Raw genomic sequence first — 11671 nt, forward strand, 5'->3', positions numbered from 1 at the left:
CAGCCATAATTCTAACCCCAGCAACCTGGCTCCAGAGCTTGCGGTCTTTACTGTTAAGTTGTTTGTGGTCCTACGGTTGAAGGAAGGGATAATACCAAGTCCCTGTTTTTAAGATACATACATCAAGAAGTAGAGAATAATAAGAGCATGTGTAGCATGCTCAAAGAGAGTATAATTTATTAATTAATAGCTTAGGACCTGGAGTCAGAGAACCTATTTCATGAAAGAGTAAGAGGATTAATTTCACAAAAATTTGAGGAAAAAAGAGAGAGGATAACACAGGGTCATGAACTCAGATGACTATATGGCCTGGGAGGATGACCTCAGTGAGTGATGTGGGCTGAGTGTATGGCTGTTTGTCTCATTGACAATAGAGTACAGTGGGAACTGTGTACCACTGAGGGCATGTGCCATTATTAGGGGCTGGATTGTGTCCTCCCAAATGCATATAGTGAAGCCCTAACCCCCGGTGATACCAGAGGAGTCTGGGGAGGACAGATAAGAAGCCCAATAGCTGGCCTCAACCCTTCCCATCCTCTTACCAGGTTCTTGACTCTGCCACAGGAAAGAATTAAAGCACAGAGTCACAGTAGAAGATAAAAACAGGTTTAATATAACAGATAAGAAATACAGACTTAACAGAGAAAGTGTGGCCTAGCTCCAGAGACTGAGCTGGGCCAGCACAAAGTTTAATACAAAAGTAAGAAATGCACACTTAAAGTTTAGTACAGAGTGCAGGCTGGCTCAAGAGAGTGAGCTGAAAGTAAGTTGGATACAAAAAGGAAGCATGCACACCTCAGCCAGTGAAGTGCAGGTTGGCCCCAGGAAAGTTAGCAACACCCCCACCCTCTGCCATGTTCCACTCTTATAATTTCACCGTCGAATATATATTCATGATATCCAATGAATGTTCAACTAAGGAGGCGGTTCCAGTTACTTAACATAGTCTTACATATGCTCAGTAGGTCTCTTTTCAGGGCATGTTCATTGGTCAAATTCTATCGCATGCACTAGACATATTTGAGAATATTCTGGGCTCATTAGCATCCCAGTGGAAGTTCATTCAAAGTATAAACTTCACTTTACTGAGCATGCTTGTCTATTAGGGTTACATAATCCATTTTTATTGAGCATGTCCAGCCACTAGATTTGCATAAGCCAATCCCCTGAGGTCTCAATTTCCCATTGTTGGTGCCAAAAATAGGTTCAACAAGCATCAGTAAGTCCCCTCTATGGCAGGGCCTTGAGGTGGAGTGAGACCTTGGGGAGTGGCTTGAAACCTAGGGGTGTGTCCCGAAACCCGAGCCCATAGAAACTGATGATCTCCTATCTTACCAGTACATCATAATGTGACTATATTTGGAGATGGAACCTTTAAAAAGGTGACTAAGTTAAAATGAGGTTGTTTGTGTGAGCCGTAATCTAATTTGATTGACATCTTCACAAGAAGGGGAAATGTAGACACACAGAGAGACAGCAGGGATGCACGTATATAGAGGAAAGACCATATGAAGACACGGTGGAAAGGTGGCCATCGTCTGCAAGCCAACAAGAGAGTCCCCAGAAGAAACCAAACCTGCTAACACCTTGATCTAGCCTCCAGAATTACAACAAAATAAATTTCTGTTGTTTAAGACACCCAGTTTGTGGTACGTGTTATTGACACCTGGCAAACTAAGATAACAACTAAGAGGCAGGAGTCGTCACAATTCAGGTATTTCTTATTGTTGGTATTTTCAGAAATGTGAATCCAGTGCTACCAGATTTAATAATTTTTCAAAAGAAGCCATAAATCAAGATTGTTTTTAAGTTTCAAATATCCTGATTGAAAGAAATTCACATTTAATTAATAAAATGTTAAATCCTTTAAGTTCAAGCAAATATCTATAGGTTAGATTTGGCCCATAAGCCTTAAAGCCTCTGATATAATCCATGTAGGTATCAGATGAGGTCTGGCTCATAATGAAATCTCCATAAGTTATTATTAGAGAATAATAATAATAATAATAATAACAACAACAATAACAATAATAACTATGATGGAGTACGCTTCATGGGAGAGCCAGATTGGCCAGCCCTTAAGATGAGGGAGGCAGGAAACACTGGTGGTCCAGGAATGCTTTTCTAGGAGGTAATGCTTGAGCTAACACCTGCAGGATGAGTTGCTATGCCTAGATAAAGGAGAGGGTAGCAAGAAAGTGTTTTCCGGGTAAAGGAAACAACTGCCCATGGACCTGAGAAAAGAGAAAGAATAGCTTTTTGGTGAACTACAAAGGCACATGGAGTTAAAGGTGGGGAGCAGTAATGCTTGAGGTGGGGAGGAAAAATGGGGGCTGAACTGTTAAGAAACTTTATCCAGACAGCAACGGGAGTAATAGAAGAGTTTGCATCAGAGAAGGGTAGATTAGATTTGCTTTTTAGGGAGTTTTCCAGGAAAGGAAATAGAGTGAAGACTGAAGTGGAGGTGATCAGGGTGAAGGAAGGGAAACTAGCTGGTGGACAGTGCAAGAGATGATGACGGTGGTTTGAACTTTAATAATGGCAGTAGAAATAGAGGATAGATACACGAAATACCAAAGAGGAGAATTGACAAGACTTGTGATTGGCTGGACGTGGAGTGAAGAAGAATGAGTTGAGATGACTTCCAATCTCCTGTTCTGGACAACGGACAGGGTTCACGTGTCATTTACCGAGCTCTGCAACACAGGAAGTTTGGACGCCAACAGGGAGATGAGTTTAGTTTTATGTATGCTGAGTTTGCGTACCTGTTATTTACCCAGGAGGGATAGAGAAATTTGTACCTAAAAGCGAGAGACCGGGCTTGAGATGCACGTTTGGTGCTTATCAGTGTGGAGATAGTACCTGGGGTCCTGGGAATGGGTGGTTGGAAGAGAAGAGAGTTGAGAGTGGGAGCATAGATGGAGCAGGAGGTGCTCAATCAGTTAAATTAATCTCCTGATCTGACTCTGTCTCAAAACCTCTCTTGCCTGCTTCTGTAGCTACGATTTAAAATTCTATGGTAAAGCAAAGATAGCCATGTCCTATAACGGATATTTCCAAAGAATGAAGAGTCTATTACTTTGGATACAAATAATTATTAAGGTGTTGAATATTCAATGCTAATGTCATCAATATCCTTTAGAGATGCTGATAATTTGAACTCTGAAATAATGCTTATGATCACCTTGGAAATAAGGAGGTAGTCTTGCTGAAGATAACAGAGAAATTATAACTACAACTATAGATACAATATGAGGACATAAACAATAAATAAAAGTCTTTTAAGCATGCAAACAATTAATTGCTGCTCTTCAGATCCCAAGTCCTAGAACCCTTAGTAACTCTTTCTCACAGGCTTTGTCAAATGTAATTACCTGAGCTTTGTAGTTACCTAAGGTCCGAGCTTAAATCAGACAATACCAAAGATCTTAAGTAATCTGTCTTACATCAAGCATATGTCTCAATTTGTTTGTCCTCATTTCAGCAAGAACAACTGAGTATCAGGGGAAGTCCTTCAAGAAACCAATAAGAGCTGAAAATACAATGACCAATGCATGGCAAATCCAAAGAAGAAAGATAAACTCCTAACAGAACCCTGTATCTGGGTATATGGGCATCTTTCAGCTTACATCTTGCTAAGGTGTTAATTTCCTGACTCAGTATGAGGGACTTTAAAGACAGGTGATTCCAAAAAATTTTTCAAACACAAGATTGTAAAGATACATTATGTACTAATACATCATACAACTGGAGCCAGCTTTAGAACCCCAAGGGTTAATGTTAGAAGGATGGGAAACGTTTGAGAAAAGGAGATGTTTCAGAAATAGCAATGCCATGGACATTCCCAAGGTCAATTTTACTATTTATAGGTAAAATGATTGTAGGGTCAATTCATGAATTCTTTTCAGACATCTCTGGAATTCGGACAGAGCTGGCTTGGCCTCAGCTGGGCCATAAAGCCCATTTCAGGACTTGAACAAAACCCAGGTGATTTGACAAGCTCTGCATCACCTGCTTTCATCTCCATCATCATTATGTCATGCAAAGTCTGGAAGTCTCCTTCAGCGCCACGTTTCCTTATGTTACCTTCTTTCAAAGAGCACTTGGGTTTTGATCGCTAGTATCTCCTAATTGTTTTTCTCTCTCCCAGAAATGAAGAGAAGGTAAGTATTATCTCTTCTCAGTCAAGCCCTCCAAGTAAAATAAACCCTCTCCTTCCATTTCAGGGAGCTTGTGTAAGCAAACATGAAGGACGGTCTTCATCTTTTTTGCTAGTGCACACGGGAGGGAGCATTTATACCAGAGGAGACGAAATAAAAGAGGTCACCATTCAGTGAACTGGTCTCTCTGTTAAGTGGCTCTGTTCTCAGCACTTGGTGAATGCTAAGGTTACCTCATCCCTGTGGCTACCGGCATATGAATTGTATGGCCTTGAAAATGCCTAATGGTGCTACCGGTCCATTTTAAGTTTAGAAGTATATCACTCTTACAACTTGGCTTGGTTTGCAGCATTGAGTACTGGAAAGGCAGAAACTGAGCTGTTCTCATAGTGTGCTGTGATGCGTGAGCAGCTCGAGGCACAATATCCTTGTTATCAGTGTGAGGGTGGAAATCCCCAGTCTAATGGGCATTTTATGGCTTTGTTTAGATTGATTTTATTTTCCTTCAGCTGAGCACTAGTGTCTGAAGTGTCATATCCAGGGCTTCTCACTTTCAGGATCCTGGAGTATTGTGTTTAACTTAGGAGGCGCTGTTAGGGCAAAGAGCTCAGAACAAGATGATTTGAAACAGGAGTAACATAAATAGCTTATACGTTTACCAATGCAAAGTGATAGGCCCCGATGCGTCAGCTAAAGTTTTACACAAGGTGTAACGTTTTGGATGATCATAGGCAGAGCGCCTCAGCTACACTGTCAGAATAGATTGACAGAGCCCTGCTCACAGATTGCATACATTTGGCAAGACGAAGTTCATATGCCAGGTCTGCTGTTTGTCTGTGCAGAGAAGTAAGTAGCTTAGCCAAGGTCAGTGGGAGGCTCCAGATGAGCTTCTATTGCATATAGGCTGTGAGCATACGCAGAGACACTTTGTGCTTCTGTTTCTCAAGTGAAAGAAATTGGTGGTAGAACTAGTTGACCCTTAAAATCTTTTCTGGTTCTATCCAAAACTCTAAGAGCTCAGAATTCTGAGTTACAGACTATTTTCTTGGCCCCTGAAGACATACTTTATACCCTGGGATTTCCTGGAGGTATGACTGAGAATGTAAAGTAGCACCACATAATGACCGATTAACACCTGCTCTTTCATCTATTTTCATTCATTCAACAAATATTTATCAAGCATCTGTTATGTGGCGAGCAGTGTTGTAGGCGCTGGGGTTACACAGACAAGAAAATGATAGTTCCTGCCAACAAGAAAGTCCTTTCCAGTGGTGAGAATGGTCACATAAGTCACAATTCCATTAAGTACTATATCAGGTTCTCCACAGGGGACGACTTTGCCCCCTAGAGGACATTTGGCAATGTCTGGAGACATTTTTGGTCATCACAACTGGGGGAGGGTGCTACTGGCATCTAGTCTGTAGTGGACGGGGATGCCATTAAACAACCTACAGTACACAAGATAACGCCCCACACCAAGGAATTATACAGCCCAAAATGTCAATAGTGCTGAGATAGAGAGTCCCTAGTTTGTAAAAACAAAAACATGAAGCCTAATTTAAACCATAGGCCCTTGGGGGCTCATCTAGCTTTCAAATGAACTCTACCCCTGTGTGGAGAGAAAGTGCGACAAAGCATCCCAGTGATTTGGTGTTTCAGTTGAGTCATGAAAGACGAAGAGACCTTAACCAGGTGAATTAGTGGAGAATGGGAGTGAGGACATATAGACAAGCTTTCCAAGGAGAGGAACCACACAGATGTGGAGGGCGACAGATCCTGGCATCATGACTGATTGGCAAGTGGGTCTGCACAGCTTGACCACATGTAGGATCCGTACAGGCAGAGGTGGTAAGAGGATGGAATGATATGGGAAAGGTCTTGGGTAAAATGCAAAAGAGCCTGGATTTCTTCTTGAATGTGAGCAGTGGGCAGTGAATGATTTTATATAAGACAGAGATTTGATCAAATCTGTGTTTTCTAATGATCGGTTTGTTGGGAGAGCAGGTAGTTCTAAAAGGGTGAAACTGGACGGTGGGGCCATGGGGGTGGAGATTTGTATTTAGGCAGGTGAGAAATGCTGAATCACTGAAGGCGGTGACCGTGCACGGAGATGTAGCCACAGATCAGAGATTATTACAATGCTGTATTTTTAGGGAAGGTAAACAGTTAGTTGTGTATGTTTTAGAACAGGGACAATTAGTGGGTGACTCCCAGATTTCCACACTACCACATAAATAGTGGTAGCTTTTACGAAGGTAGGGAATGCAGAAGGAGGGGTAGGTTTGGGTAAAAGAGAGGTGTGGAGGTGACTCGGAATCCCTACCTTATGGGAGGAAAACATGAAGCTAGTCTAAGTAAAACCAAAGGTCCCTGGGGGCTCATCTAGCTTTCAAACTTACCTTTGAGGGAAACACATGAAATGACTTCCTGAAAAAACCTGACTTGTTAGCTTGGTTGAAAGATGGAAATACAAGGAGGCATCTGTCCTGACAGGTTTACAAGCAGCACCAACTCATAAGGACATCCCTGTCAGAATTGTATGTTTGGCCTTTATTGAAGGCAATTATTCTGGACAACTGAAGCGTATTTATAAGGGCACCAGTTAGACATGGCTCAGTCTGTGTTATCTTGATTGCTGCTTCCTCTTTCTCCTCATGTAGACGGCAACCACAGGTGGAGGTAATCCTGCAAACATGGTGGCTCTGTGCTCAGTTGACCAGTGGCCGCAGTTGGGAAGACTTGGCTTCTAATGGAACAGAGGACGCTGGGATAATCAATTTAGATTGCTCTTCTCTCGGTGCTCCAGGAGTTTCCTGGCCACTTGAAATTGCAAGAGACTTCAGTCTTTCGGATGGCTTCTGATTGTCATTTCTACAGACATTTTTTTTTTTGGGGGGGGGGTCTAAAGCTGTAGCAGAAAATTGATTTGTTTAGAGTTTCTGAGATTTGAATGATGAGCTTACATGTGTTCTTTCATGATTCCTGCATAACTCGGCTGCCAGCTTTTTGTTGCTTTTTTTTTTTTTTAGGTTACAGGAGTTGGGTGGGATTTTGTGGTTGTGGCAGGAAGATTTATTTTGCTTTACTTTCTAAGACATCACTGTATGATAGCAGTAAAATACCTGTGACTTTACTTTTGTCTGAACAATTCTAACAAAAGCAGCTAATGTTATTAAACACTAACAATATGTCAGACCTCTATACAGGGAAACTTACTTAATTTTCAAAATCCTGCATCCTTGAAATGGTCATTGTCTTTTAAAGCTGAGACCCATAAGGATTAAGCAACTCTAGGAAGTGACAAGGTGTAGCCTTCCTCATGACTCCACCTGTCTCAGTCCTGTCTTTCTCTCCACTGCCACATGGCTTCTCAGCCTCCGATGTGCTGACACAGTGCGGATGGTATACCTGTGGCTATGATGCAAAGCCTCACAACATAGAAGGCAACATTCTTCCATCCTAAGTGGCATTCCATACTGCTCTCATTTTGAATGCTGTTCTATCTTGAATTTTAGTTACACATGTAACTAATAGTCATCACCTATTAGACTGATAGTTCAATAGTATGAAATGGTTGTAAGTCTGTTTCTGCTGTCTGTGGTTTTGTTTATGCTTGTGCAGTCTTGTTTCCTTGTGTGAGTGGTAACATATGACTATTGCTGATTATTATTCTTGAAAATCATTTGTGGGAATAGAGAGGCTTTGTGATTCTGTCAGACATTGGTCAGCACCCCTAAAGTGAACTGTCATGGAACAAGTTTAGGGTGGGAGAGTCTCTGGCTCATCCAGCCCATACTTAATGATATCCAGGGTCTCTTGGGGCCAGTGGGCAGCTACCTGAGATGGCTTCCTTTCCTTTGCCTTTCACTTCTCCCCACCTCATCAGTTCTGCCACCAAGGCAGACCCATCTGAATTTCCATTGGTTGGGGGAAGAAGATGAGCTGTTTAGATCTAGTTCACACTTATCTTGATAGAATGCCACCTGGGCCCCCCGCTGTGCACGAGAAGGGTCTCCCCAAAGTCTCCCTGAGCTCCAGCCCCATGTGGCCAATGCTATCCACTCCAGCACAAGTCTTTGGTATCAGCAACTGCCCTCAGGACAAATGCAACTCTGCTGTTCCGATCTTCCCCTTATTCTCTGTTTACAGAGTTTCTCCCCCAAAATTGACCTGAGGTATCCCCCTGTGTTTCTCAGTCTTTAGTGTTTCTACTTATTTATTTATTTGGATAATTTTTACCCAGCCCTTCATTTTGTGTATTTAAATATAAGTTAGAGAAAGTTGAGAATTATTAACAATAATAGGAATTATGTTGATAAAGCCAGAATCAAGAAAAGGAGAGCTTTTCATTTTAAATTATATCAGAAGCTTATAAAGGATAACTTTGAATAGATACCTAGGCCATTGGGAGGAAAGACAAGGGACTCAGGTTACTGGACACCAGCTGAGACCAGCAGTTAGATCTGAGCCTGGAATGTCATTAAGTGAACCAATTCTGTATGGCCTTTCAAAGGCCGTATTCATAAAAAAAAAAAAGGACCGAGGCTTAGACTGAAGGTGTAAGAGATTGGCAGTTTTTACAGGGAACACAGAAGGCAAAGAACCACCTTGGGAAGGGGCTAGAATCTGACCAACCCCATGTGTCTATAATCATAATATAATAACTTTTATCTGCATTACATTGTGTTGATTGCAATATGCTTTCAAGTACTATACCATTTGTTTTATTCAATTCTAACAATGGTCTTACAAAGAAGGTTATTATTATCAACATTTTACAGGAAATGTCAAGGAAGTTTGGCCACTTGCCCCAGAGCACATGGTAAGTGGCGGGCTTTGATAAGAGATCTCTGGTTTTCTGACAGGACATTTAATATCCTCCCCACTGCATCTGTATCCCATCTGCACCCTGGAGGAAAGTGGTTTCCTAGGTTCTAAACTCTCAGTTGAATGTGCTGTTATTGATGAGTTCATACTGCAGAAGGGACATAGGATGTAATTAAGGACAATGATTCTTCTGTTCAAGGATAGTTGTCACAATAACTCAAGGGATTCTTACAAGTTATTAGCATTTAATAGGAAAGATATCCTAAAGCGCAGTTCTGGTTTCATAGCTTCTCCGCTCTAAACCGCTCTAAAGCATAGATTGCCAAACTGCGGTTGAGGAGTTCCACTCTGTGGCTGTGCCTACCATGTGTGTGGGTCATGAAACCATACCAGACCACCAAACATATCCTGCATTCTCAGCCTTTTCCCTCCTTTGTCATGTTGCTGTGTGGTTATCTCCTTTAGGAATGCTCATTTCCTTCATTTCCACCCATGCAATTTTGCCTGCCTGTGAGCGTCTGACTCATCTGCTGTCTCTTCCGTGAGATGGTCCTTTCCCCCTGCCCACCAACTGCCGGTGCATGCTGTGTATTCCCATGGCATGTGGTTTCCTCTTTATAGCACAGGCTGCAGATTCAAACTCATGTGCGTGAGCCAGCCTGGGGCCCTACGTAAGGGAGGTTGTAGAATATTAAAAAATGGGAGCCCCTTAGCTCCTTGTCTAGTAGGCAGCCTCTGCTCAGTTCTGAGCATATTGCAGAGCAGAAGTTGAGCCCAGTCTAACGTGAGTGTGCACGCACGCATGTGTGAAATCACTTGATTTTAAAAATACTGGCAAATAATTCAAATGCTTTTGAAAAATTAGGTGGACTAAATAAAAATCTGCCTGAAGACTACGTTAGGCTATGTACCCAGTTTATGACCCTATCTTATAGAATTTGGGGACAAATAAATGGTACAAGTCAGAATATCATGTCTCCATCTCCATTAGAATTAAAAATTTCATGGGAGTAAGAACTACATGAGATCATCTTTCTAACCTTAGAGTGCCTTTCATGGAATAGGCTCAATATGTTTTTGGTGAATTTTGGAAACTTCTGGAGGATGAGGAGTGAAAGATGTTGAGAAACATGAGCTGGCTGGGTTGAATGCTATTTTAGACTAGACAAGTTGAGATGATTTTTTGTAAACTATTTCATTTGGATGTTTTATTAATCACTGCTGCTGGTGAATTTAAATATTTTAATGATTAGTATATTTTACCCTTTGCCTGCCCTGGGGCTTTTTTTCTTTTATTACAGAAATGTCAGTTTAAAAAAAACTAAAATAGAATCCCCATTCAATCAGCATTCAAACTGCCTGGTGACACTTAAGTGCTTACTTTTCTCTGAATTTGGGTCAGTGCTGCATTTGGTGGCTGAATTTACATTTAGAGACCTAAAAACCTATCAGGTTTTAACTATGCTGAAATCAGGCTCTTTAAGTAGTTTCATCTCTCACAATAGAGGCTCTGAAAATTATCCCATGAAAAATTTCCTATTTTAAATGTGAGTCTCCATACTTCCAACAATGCTTGAGGGGAAGAAAAAAAAAAAAACATTTCTTACCACCACATTTAAATTTTGCCTTTTTAACTATTAAAATATCTTTTCCTGGAAAACTATGTAAATTGTAGATTGTGTATCTATGGGAAGCCTCTTCTGTATATAAGTTCAGAGCTCCTTAAGGCTATGAAGCATTTTTTTTTTTTTTGACACATTTTTTATAACAGAGTTTGGGGAAAGTGAGTTGATTTGCCAAAACTTAGAAGAATTTGACAGTGAAATGATGGGTTAGTTTATTTTTTGGTGGCAAGGACGCGTGTTCTCATGCCAGGATGGTAACGCAGTCACTCTTACAGGGAGATTGCTTTCTTGCTCTGCCACCTCTCTTTCCACTGAAGCGTCATTCTCACATGGAAGTTAGGGCACTGTTCTCACCTGCTCTAGTGAGATGCTCCTGTTTGCTCACACCGAAGAGGGTTCCAACTTGGTCTTTTTCTGTCCCTTCTTTTTGAAGTTCATTCAAGACCAGCCCAGTGACCACACACGTGGGGCTATGACCTTCAACTGTCCCTGCAGATCATTCTCTGTACTGGTCCTACTGTCGTTTCCCATCACTGCTGCAATCTTGCTTCTCTCAGTGCCAGTGTTTGCCAATTTCTCCTTCTCTGGGTTGTTCTCTGATTCTGTGACTCATTGTCAGGCAGGGCGTGGAGTCGAGTCATGCCACAGAATTGTGATTCTTCATTCCTCCCGCTCACCATTCTGAATTGTCACTTTGCAGCCAATTCTTCGACAGGAAGTTTAAAAAATACATAAATAGCTTTGTGACTCACCTGAGGGATTCTTTGACCTTTTATTTCCATTGTTTTTTTTTTTTACTTTTCTTCCCCTTAGTTAGAAATCAACAGTCTGCATTTTAAAACAAAACTCATTGCTCCCGTCTGCTAAAGGGAAAGTGGAGCAGGAAGGATTTTAAGACTCCACAGGGAAGAGTTTGGGAAGGATTATGAACAGAGAAAAAAATGAGAAAAAAAATGTAGAGCTGGGTATTTTAAAGGCTGTAAAGATAACCCCTTACATGTAGATCAAGAATAAAGCCATCCCTGACCCCACATGCCTACATTATTCTACTTCCCTAAA

This window comes from Cynocephalus volans, chromosome 13 (genome assembly GCF_027409185.1).
Source record: "Cynocephalus volans isolate mCynVol1 chromosome 13, mCynVol1.pri, whole genome shotgun sequence".
Lineage (NCBI taxonomy): Eukaryota > Metazoa > Chordata > Mammalia > Dermoptera > Cynocephalidae > Cynocephalus > Cynocephalus volans.